The following is an 18,776-nucleotide window of genomic DNA, read 5'->3' as shown; positions in this document are numbered from 1 at the left end:
ATTTTTGTAGGAGAAACATACACTTACAAGCAYGTGTGATTCATTATGGTGTGTTAATCTTGGATGTTGCCAAATGTATTCTTTTTATATTTCAAACTGATCCAATACTGAATAGCTGAAATAAATTCTGACACATGGAGAGRATGCAAAATTTTAAGCTTTAGAGAAATGGTCATTCTACATTGTCAATGTTATTCGTGTAAGAGAAAAAAAATGCCTTTATTGATGAAGTAGCTAAAGAAGCTGGCTTTGGAAAACCTCCATGATCTAAATGCTATTTAGTGATCAAAAATACATCCTAAAGTATTATCATTTAAACTGCTTGTTCTGAGAATGGAAGATGTTTTGCAAGAACCTGTCTAAAATGAAAGATATTTCACTTACTACTCTTAAATCTTACAGAATTGTAGCTTACAGTTTTGCTTTTCAAGTTTCAAATCTTTATCACTGAGAAAATTTAATTATCTTAACACATGCTCAATTACTCTGACATGCTCTTGAGGTAAAAGTCATTTACCTAGCATTCACAAATGATTTTCTTGAATGGAGTTCTCAGCAGCAGTATTTTACTGTGAGATTATATTCAGTTCTTTCTATTTCCACAGACAGACTTGTTAGAAATCACTTTTTCCCAAAGATTGCTTTGTATTTATCTTTGGGATTTTGGAGTGAGCAAACAGAGCAACTGAGGTTTTAATTCTTCTCTGACAGTAATTGGCATTTTCTCTATCCAGTTCCTGGACAAGTGAAATAACAAAACCAAAAGAATGGAGGATTCTTTTTAAGATTCAGAAACAAAACTGTTGGTTTAGTATTGTTTTTCCATTTTTTATATTTCTAGGTAAGACCGGTAAAAATTCAGTCTATTTCCACTAACTCATTTATCAGTTGGCCTCAAGTACCACCTGAATCTTTGCAATCAGACTGAAGTCTTTCTGTACTGAAYAGGAATGTAAACACAGCAGAAGCAAAAATATCAAAACCAGTATGACTTATTTAATATGATGTGCTTGCATTCAGAACTCAAATGTTATTTCAAGAATTCTGAACAAAGTGTCTGATTTCTTGAACAGTGCAGGTTCCAAAAGTTTGAGRTGCCCACATTTCAATAATAATTATAACACTTAATGTGCTTGCTTCTGCACGTACACCTGCCTTTGAAATAATGCAAAGATTTCAGAGCCATAGCCTGCTTCCCATGAGAGGAGAATAAGCAAGGATACCTGGAGTGTAGAAAGGAATCAGCAGGAGATCTACATGTGACCTAGACCCCAGCAGACCCTAACAGCTGCAAGGGATAAGTGTGCACTCTGGAATCCTGTTTTATGTCAGAGAGCCTCTTTAGTTGCTGTGAGTCCCTGGGTGCACTTGGGTCTCGTCCTGCAGGGCCAGAACCTGCTCTGTGTGATGGGAGGGGAAGCACCTCTCTTGCTTGTGGACATGGCAGAGTCTGTGCTGGTTAGCTGGGCCATAGGTTAAAACAGATTAAGGTAAACTAAAAGTATTGTTTGAAATACCTAAATATAATYACATAATCACATATTTGTAAAACATGATTGAAGAAATGAAACAAAATCTGTACTTAGTCTACTTACACTACTTTCAAGTATGAATCTACTTACTGTGAGATAAATACATGGTTCCATTGTAGCAGTTGAGGTTCTTGGGCTCTGTGAAATTCTCCCTTGGCAAATGCTCCTGCTAAGGAGAGTCTGACTGGACTTGCCTAATAATTCACATTCGGGCACCCTTTTCTGTGGACTCACTTGAATATTTGTCTTGAAGGGAGTGTAGTAGGTTTTAAATGTGATCTTYCATTGCAAGACTTCTGAGATGTCAGAAGAAATTTATTGTCTCACTCCAGAACTCATTCCTCCTTTTTTCAGAGCTCAGTTTTGCAATTCTTTGTAATTAACTTAATGCTTATTTCTCTTCCTCAGATACAGAAGTGTTTTTCCCCTTAAACTAGGAATTATGTCCTGTGAACAGCATTACTTCAGTGAGCAACAGAACTCTCTTTCCTCCAGTAAATCACTGGCGTATCTGTCATTGTACCTTACATTCAGTATTGCTCTAAATGCTAACAATGCAAAGGAAACAAACATTTCAGTAGGATAAATGTCCATGGTTCATTACTGGCTGCTGAGCAGTAATTGCCCATTTGGAGTGATGGCTGTTTCGGGGTGGCAGATCCTGAAACCTTCTCTAACAAAACTTGTGRCCTGAGTTAGACTGAACATTGCTGTGACGGTGATTACCTCTTGTGTGGCACCAACAACACACTGATTTCACGTTCAATTTGTTGATGTGTGTTGACCGTCAGATCCTTTCCAAGTAGCTTGGTCTAATAAGCAGCCTTTCTCTTTTTTTTTTTTTTTTCTTTTCTGTGCAGTTGTCCTTTATCACCTTTATCAAATTACATCCATAATTACATTATGGTTTTGTTCAGAACCATATTCTTTCTTGGTTGTGGCCATTTTCATTCTCAACATGTGGCCTACTGATGGTCCTTCCCATCTCCATGTTGTCTGGAAGGAAGAAGCATCTCTCTTGTTCCAGTCTCTGGGGGAGCAATTTACGTATTGGATAGAAACAAACTATGAACATGTCATGTGGAGCCTCTCTCCATATGCCTTTATTTTGGCAAGGAATTCTTAACAGTTGTGCTCTGGGTATTCTCTTTATATTAGTCTGCATTGCTTAAGAACATTCAGTAACTTTTAAGGCATTGTGAAATTAAAGTAGGGTTAGGTATATCCAAACATGCTATTTATAGTGTAGCTCTTGGCATTTCTCCTTGGAGAGCTCTATTCCTCTGATCTTCCTGAGGGCAGCCTTTAAGTGTTACAGTGATTTGTATCCTACTCCTTCAGCAGTGAAACAGGRCTAGAAACACTTAGGTGTGTGTTATGTGTGATAACACAAGTTCTGGGTAGACCTGTCTACAGTTAGGCTTCCAGCCTTTGAGGRAGCATTATGACAATTTTCTACAGCAAACTAGTTGAAACTGCATGAAAAAAAAATCTTATAAATGTGGTTGAGTCCCATTAGAGACGGATGCCTCATGCATTTTCTACTCTGTCCTATATTATATTAYTTATAATATCATGTCTATGATATTATGTTGATTCCCTCCGCTTTTTTTCTCTGCGAGGCTGCTTTTCTCCACCTACAAATCTGCTGTGGAGGCAGAAAAGGTCTTCCTTTCAAGTAACAGGTTCTTGGCATATAACACCTTATGCAAACAACTTTGACTGCTGGGAGTGATAATAGTAAATACTGCTGAAATGAGAGTGTTGTAAAAATGTATGAAGAAAATTGAAAATAGGGTTACCTGGCAATTTGACCATAACTTGATCTCAGAAAATGTATGTGAAGGTACAGTTGGAGGAAAATTGCCCTTTTCCCTGTAGAGTAGAGTGCGAGGCAAAGCTTTGCCAAAAGGTCATTGATAGCTTTTTATATCTCATATGCATCTAGAGTATCTTCAAATGGTTTACAGCTTTTGCAGAAACCTTCTTTTATGTAAGAATTTGCTGCTTATAATTTGAGAGTTGAAAAATGAATTCCAGAAACTGTTCATTTTATTTGCTTTGGAGGGACAAGAATAAGCTGGAAAATTGAGTTTGTGGCTGAAAACCTGGAGGGTTTGAGTTCTAGTGCTTTTATTACAGTTCGTKTATAGTGAGCTGTTTATGAAGCTGTTATTGATGTGTTCCAGAATGTTATTTATTTGTCCCAAGAATGGCTTTCATTCTGTATGTGACTCTAGAGTAATTCACCTCTCGTAAAAACATCAAACTGTGTCCTATTTCACTGATTTTTTGAATGTCTGGAATTTTCCTAGTGTTTTGGTGATTCTTGCCTATAGAAAGCACATAGGACTACACAGATCAGGAGTTGATTGACTGAGGAGTGACAAGTGTTCCTCTGGTTTGTGCTCTCTTTAAGCTGATTTCTCTATCTGGAATGATTAAATGAATGGGTTTGATTGTGAATGGAACATGAAAGATCTGGTTTGTTTCAGATATTTTTTGTGTTCTGTTCTTGAATTATTTCATGGTATTGAGTTAAGAGATCTGACACCACAGGTGGGATGACTTGCCTTAAAAGAGATTCTCTTAAGAGAAAAGTTCAGGCAAAAATTTTTGAAAGATGGAGTCTGATACAATCAGGATTTTGGGACGGGAAGGAAAGAAATTCAGAGTTTGATAGGCATGTGGAAGCTGTAAGCCTCATGAAATTAGAATGCTTGGGCAACAGTCTGCTCTTCAGTACTGGAAACATCCTTTCCCACCWCTAGGAAAAAGTACAAGCAACTTTTAATTATAGCTTTCAGGAGAAATATCCYGACTTTCTTGTTTCTTGAAAACTAGACCTGCCATGTGCAACAGCMTTTTATGGTAATTAGAAAGTTAGTTCTTGCTCCTAAACACAGGTCTGATGTAWCTTTCCAGCTCTTTTACACTGTCATATTTTTGGTATCTAATTTTTCATATTTTAAATGGTCTTTCAAGTGCTAATTGAAGTAGAAAAAGTATTGGAATAAACTTTTTGTCTACTGAATAATTTCTCATATTTTTGCTCAAAAGTTGTGCTCATTTTATCCATCCAGCTGAGCTTTTTGCTTAGGTTGCCTTTTTTTTTGTTCATATTTTGAAATTTAGTGTTGAAGTCAGWGGAGGACTTTTAAAAGAGTTTTTAAAATGGGATTTGCAATCCCAAATCATTAATCCATTTGTTGATAATCTGACTGATGGCCTGCCTTTTTTTATTGTCTAGAAAAAAGATGCTGTTGTGTCACTACACATCTTGCAGGGTACTGCTTTTGTGCTTGGCATTAGAACTGTTAAATGCTATCTGCATAGTAACTGRCAACATAAAAGTACGAAATTGACTGTAAGGGTTATTGCTTAACTACTTTTAATGGCCTAATTTTTTAAAGAAAAAAAAAGAATAAATATGCCATTAAGATCTCTGATCACATTAAATATGCGTTTCAATCAGGATTTGTGATTCTGTAATATGGTGTAACAGAAAACACATTTCAGGCCTGTATGATTTTTCCATATCCTTCATATTTATTTGTGAAACATGCAATTCAGATAAGCACAGTTTCAGTAGTTTTCATGTGTCTTTGGTTCATGTTGCTGTAGTTCAGCTCTTTGAAGAACCATAGGACTGGTAGTAAGAGAAATGTCAAGCTGGGTGCAAAAAATTGTAAAATAAAAGCAGCAAGGCTCTCTGAAACGAATTTAAAATGTGTACTCAGAAACAACTGCATTGCCAGGTAGTTAATAACACTTACAGGATGATAGGGATGTAAGAAATGCCATGCTGGGTCAGAGCAGTTTAGCATTTAGTTCTGTCCCCTCCCTCCAATACCCAGCAATGTTCTTCAGGGTAGTATGTAAGCACTTTCTTGTAGTGCTCAGTTCTGTAGTTGTATTAAGGATGTCAGAGGATACAGCCCTGCCTATTTTCTTTACTATGTGTTCATTCATCTCTTGATCATCTGTTTGAATCAATACTTTTTGGCCTTCTGGTGCTGTGTGCCTCCACAATGAAGTGACAAGTTCCAGAAGTTCACTACTGATGTGTAGTACTCTTTTAACCTCCCATGAAGTGATGTCCTGCTGGATTTCGGATGGAGATTAGCCAAACCRCAATTCAGCATTCACAGCAGCTAAAGGGACATGGGGATCCTAAACTACAGCATGCAGAATTCTTGCTGATTGCACTTAGGGGTTAGGCTTACTGGCCAGTTTGCTGGAAGGAAATCAGTGTCACATCTACTCAAGTCTCACTACATATATGTATATCTCTTATATTAATTTTCCTTTCCTTGTATCACTGGTTTTTTTTAAAGCCAGGTAGCCTAAATATGATTGTGATGATCTGCTGATGGTAATTTTGTAATCATACATCAAACATAGCAGATTTCTTCTTGGATGCTGACAGTTTGTTTCTCACAGACTTRCAAAGACTGTTGGGTTCACTTGGAAACTGTAAGTACTCAACTCCTGTAATGCTTTTAAAATGACGGGATCTATTTGAGCAGGCAGGAATCAAATAAAGAGCCAAGAGTGAAAAAGCAAATCTTGTAWAAGTCTATTGGACAGATTGCTAAAGCTCAAAACTTGATTTATTTATTGAATTTTAGGATCTTGGTGTGTTTTAAATTAATTAGCATTTGTTGTTTCCATTGTATTTTTCCATGACAGGCTGTGTAAACTAACAATACTTAAGGATTTAGGCTGCCAATTTTACTTGAAAATTTTTTAATTGTTAAGGCTAAATAAAATGGGGAGTGTATGACTTGAGACCAAAGAAGAAAGGCTAATTTTTGAAACTGGTCAGGATATTTCCATTTTTGTGTGTGCAGCAGCAATAGGATATTGTTGCTGGTTGTGTATTTTGAGTGCTGTAGCATCAAAGCAGAACAAGTAATTCTCATTCTGGCTCCTCTGAGCACTGGCCTTAAGCTATAAATTAAATTATTTGTGTAATTAATAGGCATAATCAGYGATACCTATCACAGAATCACAGAATGGGTAAGGTTGGAAGGCACCACTGTGGGGCCATCTGGTCCAACCTCCCTGCWCAAGCAGGGTCATCCCAGAGCACATGTCACAGAATTGCRTCCAGATGGTTCTTSAATAWCTCCAGTGAGGGASAAGCCACAACCTCTGCAGGCAATCTGTTCCAGTGCTCAGTCACCTGCAYRGTAAAGAAGTTCTTCCTCTTATTCAGCTGGAACTTCCTGTGCATYTGTTTCTGCCCATTGCTTCTTGTCCTGTTGCTTGGCACCAATGCAGTGAGAAGGGCCTGGTTCAGTTTTCCACCTCTGTCAGTCACCTGCCAAAAGACTTTCAAGTTCACCTTCACCATATCTCTTTTGCTCTCTGGAAGCAATTTGGAATGGTATCTGTAAGGCCCCAAAAACTTGCTTGATGGGATGCTTAAAAGGGTTCACAGTTTTTTTATGTACTCTTAGATGCAAGGGAAAAATAGACAAGATATCTGAAGAGGTCAAGACAATAAATAAACTTTACTAGCAACTTTGGAAAATCAGAGAATTTTGACAAAAGTATACAGCAGCGTTCAGTCAACATAAAACATTTCTCAAAGCATTAACTTAGAAAACTCCAAGCCCATCTGATTTTAAGTAACTCAAAAGTATGAAAGACGGAATTAGAAGAAAGAGAAAAAGAGAAAGAAAATATATAGAAAAGAACAAGTATACCTACCACACCTGGTTCCAGCGGCGTTCATCTGATACAAATTCCAAGAAGAAGTAAGGTCAAGACATGTGCTCACCATGTGTCCTGGGTTAAAGACCCTTTGGTTTGCATGGGCCCCTCCCTGAGGTGGGACTTCTGGTCATCTGGCCACTGTGGGGCTAGAATGGGGCCCTAGAGGCGAGTGTGGAGCATTGCCTCTGGTGTACCAGGGATTGGCAGCCCCTGCAGGGCTGGGATGCAGGCACTCACCTGGGGGTGAGCGGGGCTTGTGGAGCACGGCACTGCCTCAGCAAAGGCAAGGCCTGACCTGCCCCTTCCCACACACACATTCCCAAAATGTCTTTCAGTCCTTCCAGCAATCCTTCCAGTCTCCCTATGTCTTTGCATAGAGACCACCGCTTGTGCCATAGTCTTGACTGGRTTGTTATTCAACAATTTATTATCAAGTGTGGGGTTTTTTCTTTATCTATGATGTCATCTCCTACACTTGAAGTCCATTCTAATTAATTTTATATACAAAAGATTTATAGTTATATTGTTTTGAGCTGTTGAAACTTTGTTTCAACAAAGTCCTCTTTGAATGAGGTCATCTACTCGAAGACTTCTTATTGAGCTGGTGTCTGTGACTCAGTCTTTCCATCCCTACTTTACTTCTTTTCATCAAAACTGTTTTAGTCTGTAACATCAATTCTTGCATTAGCATTGACTTGTTTAAACTTAGATTTAGTTTCCCTCTAAATTACCTTTCTCATCCTTTTTTCTTCTGCTCTTGCTCATGTCCAGAACTTGGCTGCCAGGCTGCATGCCTCCCTTATGCTGAATCTTGTGTTACTAAGCTGAGACTGGCTTTCTCTTTTTCTTGACCTATAAAATTTTACRAAAGCTCATCAAACTAAAGAGCCAAACCAATCTGCATTCACTAATCTGACTGTGTCAAGGTGTGTGTGTGCAGTGCCCCCACAGCACTCTCATGGGATGTGATTTGTCCCATTGTGTCTGCAGCAGGACAGGAGGATGCTGAACAGCTCTGCCTCAGTGCTGCCAAGGGCTCCATCAGCAGCATCAGCCTGCCTTCAACGGGCACTGTTAAATCCCTCCAGTAGCAGAAGGGAAAAGCTTCAGAACAGTTGAAAGGGAAAACRTGGGAAATAGCTCTGAGGAGGTGTTAAAACTAGGGACAGTTTTGGGAAGGGTGGAGGGGTTATTTATAGAAGAGTATTTCCCTGCACAGAGGAAAACTGACAGACATGTGAGGACACATATTGGCAGAGGACATGGAAAAGGGGATAGTGGAAAGTTGAATCTTTCCAGATTGACAGTCARTCTGCTGTGAGTTTTCAAAGTGAGCTGTAGGATGTAGTAAAATCTGTAAAAAAATCTATACTGGTTTAAGGTTTTGAGTTAACTTGAAGTTTATTTTTAGGAGAGGAAGCTGTGCTCTTGACTGCTGGTTTTATTTATTTAGGATTTAATTGCTTGTTAAATTTGACTTGTAGACACATCTGATAMTACAGTGCCAATTTTGTCTTACTACCTGCATAGAGCGGGCTTCTGTACAATTTTTGCAAGAGGTACAATTTTTTTGTGAAGAGGAAAAATGATGATAAAAATAAGATCCTCTATTAAAATCGTGATTTCAGTGTGAAAGGGAAATATGATGTGAAATTCTAACTTTAATCATTAGGCTTTTGTTTGGCAATGGTTTAGACTGAATGAATAGAAAGAATAAATTTTGCTGTCAGCAAATTCAGGATCAACCACTTCTGTGATTTGTGGTGTTCCCTGCTTTGCTGCGGGTAATTGCATCTTGAAATACTGAATTTCCTTCTCTTCTGAAGTCAGTACATCAGAAAAAAAACAACTTCAAAGCATCAAGCTGAGAGATTTTTGTGAACAGTGATTACAGCATTTTTTTGTACAGCAGGATAACTTCTCCCTTTGGATTCAGACATAATGTTCTGGAGTGCCTGGTATTTGTGAATATTTCTGTATGGAATATCAACAGTGCTGTGGAAGAGATTTAATTTTACCCAAAGGTTTAAAAATCAGAGGCCAGAAAACATTTTCATCTTTATATTGTTCTGAAAATCCATTTCAACTTCAGAAATGGCCCCCTGCTTGGTATAATAGGACTTAAAAAAGGAATTAAAGTTTATGGAGCATGTATAAATCTTCATGTGGCACAGCTGGTAGGAATAACTTCCATGAGAACATCCAGGGAAAGGCTTTATACTGTGCCTGGAGAACCTAAGGCTTAATGTACAGGATAACAGCAGTGCCATCTCATCATACAGACCATTGGTTCATTCAACCTTGATTTAATTGGATTTTTTTTCTTAAATAATTTTTCWCAGCTGCTTGCCTGGTTTATTATGCTGCCAAAACAAGTGTTATTATTTGTGTCTAGTCTACAGGCCTGAATGCACACCTGTTTCAATACTGTTAGGGCAGGATATCAAAGACACCATCCCTAGGGTACCAGTGACAATGTTGAGGCCACTGTTTGCTGTGGCATTGAGGAGCTCCTGTCAGGGCTGTGTTTTCTACAGAGTGGTTAATTCCCTTGGTTTGTGGTTGGAGACTTTCCTGGGGTGACCATTAGGACCAAGGCAAGGGGATACCACACTGGTGACTGGATTTGCTGCCACCTCTCTGTCACCCTCCCTGCACAGCCTAGATGGGAAACTTAGACTGTCTTGCTGAAGCCAACCCTGCTTTTCAGTCATGGTCTGAGGTGAGGTTAYTGCACCAAGTGTTTGCCTTGCTTTTGCAGCACAGACATCTCAGCCACTTGACAGTCAAGTCCTCAACTGCTGCAGTTTAGAGCATATGGTTGAAGGTAAAATGTTGCCAATTTTGGATTGCTTAAAGACACTGCGCAGTGAGCCATGGCAGTTAGGAAATGAGTGATGAGCAGTTCAGATGTCCAGGCAGGGTCAACAGCTGAGACCAGCAGCTTCATCAGCGATCTCATCCCTGCTCATCCATCRGGTCACTGAGTCCTAAAACTGAGTGATGTGAATACCTCCCAGTGTGCTCACAGTGCACACAAATAGCAGGTTATACCATCTTTACAGCATTTAAGCATTGGCTCTGAATGTATTCTTTTCTCACCTGTAACTACTAATTAAAAAATATAATAATTCTTACTTAATAAACCTATTCTGATTTATTGTAATTGCATCTTCAAATCCAYTTCTAATGACTAGATGCATGAATTTCAACAGTCCCTTCCCTAAGGCCACATTAGTCAGTATAAGCTCAAACTGATATGTAGAACAATTTTTTTTTCCAAACTCATAAGGAAGTGTAAAAAATTTATGATGTTGCTTTAACAAGGTCCACTGGGGTTTGGGATTATATATCTAAGTCCTTATTGAAGACAAAAACTTTTCTATGTTTAGCCATGCAGAGCAAAGCTGCTCTTGAGACAGTACTTTAAAAATGAAGAGAACTTGATAAACAGAACTGAAATCATAGAGAAAGGTATGAGGGATCTTCCCTCTGAATCCTTTATTGCAAAGCCATAGTTACTATTAACAAATATAAAAAGCAAATTGGAGTGACAGTAGCTCTTGAATTTTAAGGCCATTTCACTGTACTAGGAACGAGCAGTTGAAAATCTCAGCATCGTTAGAAGAAAACCACTTACAACACTGAAGAAAAAGCAGAAGATGAAAAAGATATACCTCATTCCCTAACAGGAGCATTAATTCTCCTGTACARTTAATCTGATTTCTAAGTCTCACTCTTCAGCACCCAAATCTCTGTTCTTTCTCTAAGAGGTAATTTTTACTCAGGTGTGCCACTGTCAGGACCTCAGGTTAGTATCCCTCTACTTCCTTCTCCTGGGAAACTCTAGATGAAAAATTAAGTGGTGGAATGTATTTMATGAGATACTTTATGTTCAACTCCCTCTTGTTTTCTGTGAGTAATTAGGAAAYGAAACTATTTCTGCAGACTTGGAAATGAAATATCTGATGTAAAATTAGACCATTTAATTAAATTATAAAAATTGAACCTAATATTTTTAGGAAGGATGTTTTGTAAGGGGCCACAGTGCAGTTGGCAGAAAGTTCCACACTTTCAAAGCACCAGAGTTTCTSTAGACATTTTCACTGCTTTTGTAAATCTGAGCAATCTGTCTATCCACAAACCTAAATGTCTTCTTTGTCTCTCTCAATAAATTAGGTGTTCTCCTCTTTTAAGAGTTATAGGTTGATAAATATGTAYACTATTTCATTCAGCCTTCCTTTGGTTTTAATTTTCACTGTTTGCTGTTTTGAATTAAGCTTTGTTTCTGACTTCCTTTTATGAAATCTGTAAGACTGCTCCTCGACCAGCATTTCAAAATTAGTAAGTGATTCCTGTTCAGTAGATTATTCARAGGCACAACTGGAGTGGTGGACGGAATGATGTGGTAATCTCCTGATGTTGTAATCTCCTGAAACTGAGTTCAATGCTTCAATAGACGTGTCCAGATCCTATTGTGCAGGGTATTCTGTCCTCAGCCTTAAATTACCACACACCATAACAAAAATTTGTAACACTGCATATTTGCTGTGATTCCTTAACGGTATATATTTTTCTAGTAAAGGTAAATTTTATGTTGTCAGTGTCAGTTTATCTGGAACTGTGATTAGGAAAATATGCTTCCTCTTCCTTGCAGCCATCTCCRTTCAAGACCTTCCGATAACTAGCTYTAAAAAGCTGTACAGTGAGGTTCCTCTCAAAGTATTTAGATTCACAAGGCAGTCTAGAGGTAACTGAGCTGCACAGTCCCAGAAAACTCTGATGAAAGAATGCAAGTCTGAATGTAGCTGGGGCTGTTATTACCATTTTTACCAGCAGTGACACTGAGTGTTGTATGACAGAATGCAGACACATAGGTGTTCTAGGTTAATGATAAAGCTACAGGTGCTGGTCTTTAAGCAGCATCTGCATATATTTTTACTCTGTGTAGATCCAACAGGAATATGTAATCTCTCCTGTGGCCCAGATAATGAAGTTTTGTTTCATTTAGTGATGGGAACACTGTCTTGGAATGCCATTGTGTTCACTTTGCTTAATGTAGAATGATTTAATCTGGATGCAGAGTTCTGCTTTTAAGGATACAGAGTTAGTAAAATAATCCTTAAATCTGATAAAACACCAAACTCTTACCATCCATCTCCTGAATTGTTTTACTGTTGTAAAACAATTTTTTGCTTTTCCTGCAGCCTATCTGAGATTTGAGATTTTGTTAATAATGAGTATTGCAGCTGGGCACACATGACTCAGTTGCTGCAATATCTTCTCAGTTGCAGAAATATCTATAGATATTCCAATCACAGTTACAAATTGGGAAATCATCTGGTAGCTGTTTTGGGCAAGTGAGCCAGGTATTTTTGGACTGACTTCAGTAATGTCTCAGTGACTGAAGGAGGMCTTCAGACAAATTAAACTGAGAAACAAGTCAATCACAGGTGAAACTAGGAGTTGGAATAACTCAAAATAATTCTTGACCTTACATTTGTGATTTGTAGAATTATTAAAAGATATCAAGAATGGTAAGTACAGTTCTTTCTAAATCTTGAACATTGACTACCAGTTTCTTTTGAAATAGATGTACTAATAAAATTCTTTGCTAAGGTACTGCAGTTTGGTTCACTGCCCCTATTTTCATTATGAGAACTTCTCTTTGAAAGCTAAATTATCTTTACAATCTCCGGCTTTAAATTTTTTTAATCCCCTTGCTCTTAGAATAATTTGCTTATCTGAGAATTGATTGGATGAACTTAAGTGAATTAAATGCATTTCAAATGATGTTGGTCTTCTCTTTCTTAATCATCTGATCCTCAGGGGGTCTGGGTATACTGCTCATGAGGTTTTTGGAACCTTTTGTACTGAACTATTTCAAAAATTTAAATTTTGTGTTTGATCTCCCTTGCCACTATTTTGAATAATGGTTTTGGATTTTTGATTGCCTCTTTATCAACCTTTCATATTTTACATGGTGAAAAATAGTTCTCTGATGCTGAACATAGTATTTGTGCACAGGGAAGCTTTCTGTGAAGTAAAGAGCCTATGTATTTGTGAAAGGATACCTGACACCACATTTTTTATGTTCAGCAATATAACACCTCATTTGGATGATTTTAAATGAAGATTATAGTTCCTTGGAGAGATGTAAGGCCCTTCAGGAGAGTAGTGTTATTGATAACATCTGGGCATTCAAAAGTTTAGACATGCTGATATTTTTGGAAAAGACAGTTTTGTCTTCCTCCTGAGTCGCCTGTATTATGACTGGAGTTTCCAACTTGCGGGAGGGGAAAGAGGAAGAAAAGAATATCTRAAATCATTCCTGTGTCAGAGTTTGGTGGAAGTACAGCCCAGGAGAAAGCGGAGATATTTTGTGTCTTCTCCATTCCTTCCTCCTAGAGCCAGGATGTGTGGATGGGCTGAGGGCCATTGTCTCAATCTTCAGGTGGGAAGCTAAGCTGCATGCAGGAGATGCAGCTGGCTAAGGTGCAGACTGTGAGAAGATGCTCTGCATTTATGACACATCACTGGATGAGGTTCTGCAAGTGTTTAAGTTGGTTTATGGAAAACAATACRCAGAGGCAAATATGTTTTATTTCTCTTGGAAAATGAAGTGTTTGTGACAGTGCTTGGACGTGGTACTGTTAACAGTTGGGCCGTATGTTCTTAGAGGTCTTTTCAATCTGAATGATTTTATGGTTTTAYGCTTTCTGTATGCCTTGCGAGCTAGTCCCTGCCTCCTTCTCCTGCCCTGACTTTCAACTACATTTGCTTTATTTGACAATTTTGGAAATAAATGTTCTGAATGATACTTTCCATGCAATATCTGGAGAGCAGGTGTTCATCTCGAGTGATATGTTATTAATGCCCCATGAGAAAAACAATAGGTTGACAATGACAGTTGCAAGAAGAGTCTGCTGAGGAAGGCAGCTGGTCCAGCAGACGTCACTAATCCCATGAGCAGGCTTCCTTAAAATCGAATTAATCTTTCAAGGGTGAGCTTTCTGGAATAACTTTGCATTTACCAGGGTAAGCATACTGGTGTCAGCAGGTGCTGTGAAGGAGCTTTTACATAGTACTTTGTTTTTCTGCAACTCTGCTGTACACTTCTACCCTTCAGGAAATGAGCATCATTAGAAGAGGCATACACTCATTAGCYAGGGTAACTGGCCTTTATATACCCTTATATAAATACTCGAAGTGTTGAAAAGTTTTTTTTTWWAAAAAAAAGAGGAGATGTRACCTGAGAATTCAAGTACTTGAGTCATACATGCTCCAAAGAGAGGCTCTTAAGTTAGATGGTGTTGCTGCTCACATTTGATATTCCCTGCAAGTGAGATGGCATAAGTCAGGCTGTAGCATAGGTCAGTAGCACACTGCTGTGTCCTCTGCATCCATCCCAAATATAGTAGTCTACAGTTATTGTCATACATTAGGGAAATTATGAGCCATCTGTTCTAATTTAGAGCAAGATGTATCCATGAAGGAATCAAGAGGTGCTTAAGCTGAAGAAAAGTATTTTAAGAAGCGTTCAAAGCTATCCCTTCATTCTGAGCTGTATAGGCATATTCAAGAAAACTGCATTCTAGAGTCATAGTCCTACTATTGCTGCCACCCTCCACTATGGTGAATTATCAGCAGTGATCTGGCTACAGGATCTTTGTTTTCAGAAAAGTGACATTAATTCTTTCCACCTGGGAAAGAATTGGAAATTAATTGGAATTAATTCTTTCCACCTGGGAAAGAATTAAGCAGTAAGACTGAAAAACAATGCAGCTTGAAGCCTTATCACAGCCATGAAAGTGAAGAAGCTCATCCTAAAGCAGTGCCATGCAGTTTTTATGAGAGTAGTTTGCTTCTCCTTTTAGAGGGACTACATTGCTTTGCTGCTGAGAAGTCAGCAATTATATTGTACTTTGGAGCTGCACCAGCAGTTCTGCATAGTGTGGATGTTCARCAGTCACAGCTGACTTTGGGCAATGCCCAGCAAGAGCTAAACTTCCATGCTTTTCTTAGTTTTGTAGGAAAACTAAATTAATGTCCCTCTTGTACCCAGGTAGGCAAAAATTATGTAAGAATTTTGAAAAGGAGTTTAGAAAATATATATAGTGTCAGAATTCACTGTCTGCCATGYTTTCTTCCTGTTATGTTCGGATATGTTTTACATCACCAGCCCCTAGGAGCTGTTCTCATCATGAGCTTGTATCCTTCAGTCAGATGCTCTAAAACAGAACTTCGCTATAACTGATGAATTTTTGCAGGAGTTTTCTGCTTTTACAGCTTTTACTTTTGCAATAAACTGTTGATCTTATAGATGAATAAAGAGAATGTTTCTCTCCATAGACAGTACTTGCTGTGGGTTGGCTCTGTGGATAGATCTGCTGCTGCTGTGCCTTTATGGACTGTGGTTTTGGTGGTAGAACATATTCTGGGACATACCCAGCAGGTTTGGGATTTTATATTCAAGGTCAGTTCCTGTGAAATGAAAATCGCTTTTCTCTTCATTCTTTGATCAGCCTATTTTTGCTTACCTGGTGCTGAAACTAAATAAAGATGATAATGTCTTAGTTGTACTCACAGACCATCTGTGCATAGTTTGAGTGCTGTCATGAATTTTAAATTTAGTGCATTTGCAAGTATTTGTGGTCCCACGCATCTAGGTGACCCATTGAACATAAGTCTGCTTTAGACATTGTTGCTTGATTTAGGTTTTCATACATTCATTTTAGATACTATGAATCTTCAGCTAAAAGGTTTCAGAATAGATGAACACCTGCTAATCCTTCTGTGATGTTTAAGCTTTATTTCAGTAATTCTTGCAACTGAAATTCTGTTTTGTCTTCAACAGAGACTGTACAGTTGGTGCTGTTTTGCAATGGAATGAAAATATTTTATGGGTGATGAGAGTTTGCAACTTAAAATTAATGCTATTGAAATTGCATAGCAGCCAGATGGAGGAGGGAAGGCAATGTAGAAAAGCAGTTGGTGAACACCCAAAAATCTTTAGTCTGGAGAAGTATGTTGAGCATTGCTTTGAAATTACGTACTCCAAGGCAAAGTTACTCCTGGACAGKATTAAAATGTCAAGATTTATTGCTGTGTAAAAGAATGGCAGTATTTTGAGATARCTTCCTGTGCTTCAGAGGGATAATCTACTTGTAAACAACTGRCACAGTATACTAACAGAGTTGTTTGGTTTTCTGCTTTTGCCCTTTACCCTTTGAGAAAAAAAGAATTGAATTTTGTGGACTGTTCAGAGGCTTTACTGTGCAAATAGCATTTCTTAATAACTGTACCAAAACCAGTGTAGTTACATTTAAGTTAATATAGGGCAGTTRAGTCTACTAAAAATGTTGCTTGGTGTGAAACAAAAGAAAAGTAATTTGGACTATTCTTTACAGGTTGAAAAGCTTTTAATTCTCTTTCTGACTTCCCTTAAATAGCTTATAATGAGCAAAGTGTATCAAGAAGTTGTAAAATCATTTCAAATGCATTAATAAAATTAATGTTGTTGAGRTTTGTATGTAGTTGTTTAATGCAAACAAAATTATTTAATCCACTGCTTTTAATGTACCTCTTAGCATATKATTTAATCTATGCTACATGTTTGAGTTAGAAATGAGAAAACTGCATGTGGAGTATCAATTTTAAATCATAAAAGCACTCATCAGAGAAAATAGCATAATTTTAATTAAAAGGCACTTTGAAATATTGCAAGATCAGTTGATGGCTCTTATGTCAGCCCTTCTGAAAAATATTATGGCACTGGTACTCTAGTGAGGTTAAATCTGAGTTTTCATTATAAGGCTTTCTTATTAGTATTAAATAACTTGCCCTTTTCAAATGGTGACACATTGAAAGTTCAAGAAGGACTTACATTTTGCAGGACAGGGGATTTTAAACCCACTGWATTGTTTTTGCAGTGGATTTCTAGCTGACTTCTTTTTGAGTAGACTCCAGACCTAAATATTTTTTCCATTCAGAGTATTCATTACCCAGAAAAAAGATAAAAGATTGTTAATAGTGAGCATGTCCTTGTATGTRCAACTATTATATTAATTTATAGAAATATGTATCATTTTACATAAATAATAATGATAAAATAAATAAAATTGCAYGTATCAATATATGTATTAATATCATTGTTGTATATGTAACTAATACATATACTACATTAAAATATATTTCCTATATGCTAGGGGTATGATGCACTTTATTGTAAGGATTATGTATCAGTGATTTTATAATAAAAATRCTTTGCAAGTGATAGTATTTAAGACCATGTGAAAATAGAGAAATTCAGTTAAATGAAATCTTGTCTCTGTGATGATACACYGAAAAAGAAAATGTTTAAAACTTAGAGATGGAGTTTCTTTTTTGATCACTTCAGTCCATTTTCTGCCTTCTTATTTCCCTAGATATTTTGCTCTTCTCTTGCTCTTTTCTTTGCAGGGACACCACTGGGTTAAATTCCTGTTCTTCTGTTTTTTTGTCTGTTTTGAGAGRTTTAATAACTATTGGTTTGGGATACCATGCAACTAGTAAAGATCCCAAGGAAAATTTGCTCAAAACCCACACTTGACTCTCCCAGCTGCTCGGGAATGATTAATGAATGGTAGAACACGACCACAGATGTTTGTTTCAGGAAAGAAGCAGTGGTTTTACAAAGAGAGTTTTTTCCCAAAGAAATGTACTCTAGATGGTGAAAGTACTGCATTTCTTAGTCGTCCATATTTTTAAAATTTTTGTAAGAGTTTAGTAGCTAATGAGCAGGCATTGATTTTTATGTTGTTTTTAGATCACTGCAAGGATAATTAAAAGTATAAATAACTTGGCCTCCCGGTACATTAAGTATATAGACACATCATCAACCATAATTAAGAATTGTTTTTAGATTAAATCATTTTTACAAATAGTTATTTAATTTAGCAGGTTTGTCCTTTGGTTCAGTAAAGTCATCTGTCATTTCTCTCAGAGCTGTAGCTTGTGGAAAGGGCAGCTTTTACAACATTCAGTGAACTCTGAGAGTCAGGGCTGAGTGTCTGTGAGCTTTTTTATTTGATTCCTTGGCACAGGCTTGATTCATCAAAGCACTGAAGCTACAGTTAACGCAGTAATCTTCTTCAAGAGTTTTGCAGCATTTGGAACGCTAAATGCAGAGCACATTTACSCAGATCGTAACTARKAAAATGTAGTTAATACAGTGCCTCAGCAACACTGAGCAGAGCACTGAGTAAGAGCTTTTTTAATTTTCTAGATTTGACCTGTGTAGACTACTCTCAGTTAATGTATTTATAGAAGCTTGCTAGATCAGAGGTGATGATGCTGGAAAGGAAAAAAGGGATTATCTGTTCCTCTTCAAAAGCAGACTTTGTTGCTGAGACAGCTCAGTTGCATTTAAAAGTGAGTCTCATGCATGATGAAGGGTGTTTACTGATAAATGGCTTTATCACKGATGGAAAAGGTTTTCTTTTGAATAAATGCAATTTAGTAAAAAGTCTGGTCCAGTTT

General features: G+C 37.5%; 1 protein-coding gene across 3 annotated transcripts in view; it reads left to right on the top strand.

The window, feature by feature from the left end:
• The window catches only part of UBE3D (ubiquitin protein ligase E3D), a 76,187-nt gene that overhangs the window by 20,626 nt on the left and 36,785 nt on the right, over positions 1-18,776 (top strand). The window contains exon 9 of one of the 3 annotated variants that reach the window (XR_008965580.1): positions 5,870-6,008. The exons of the other annotated variants lie outside the window; for them this stretch is intronic. The gene's annotated coding sequence lies outside the window, so the exon portion shown is untranslated. The remainder of the gene's footprint in view (positions 1-5,869; positions 6,009-18,776) is intronic. 3 annotated transcript variants of the gene reach the window in all.

This window comes from Malurus melanocephalus, unplaced genomic scaffold (assembly GCF_030028575.1).
Source record: "Malurus melanocephalus ecotype Western Australia unplaced genomic scaffold, MMel_1.1 scaffold_4, whole genome shotgun sequence".
NCBI classification, from domain to species: Eukaryota; Metazoa; Chordata; class Aves; order Passeriformes; family Maluridae; genus Malurus; species Malurus melanocephalus.
The sequence above is the reverse complement of the archived record's forward strand: the minus strand, read 5'-3'. Positions and strand labels throughout refer to the sequence as shown.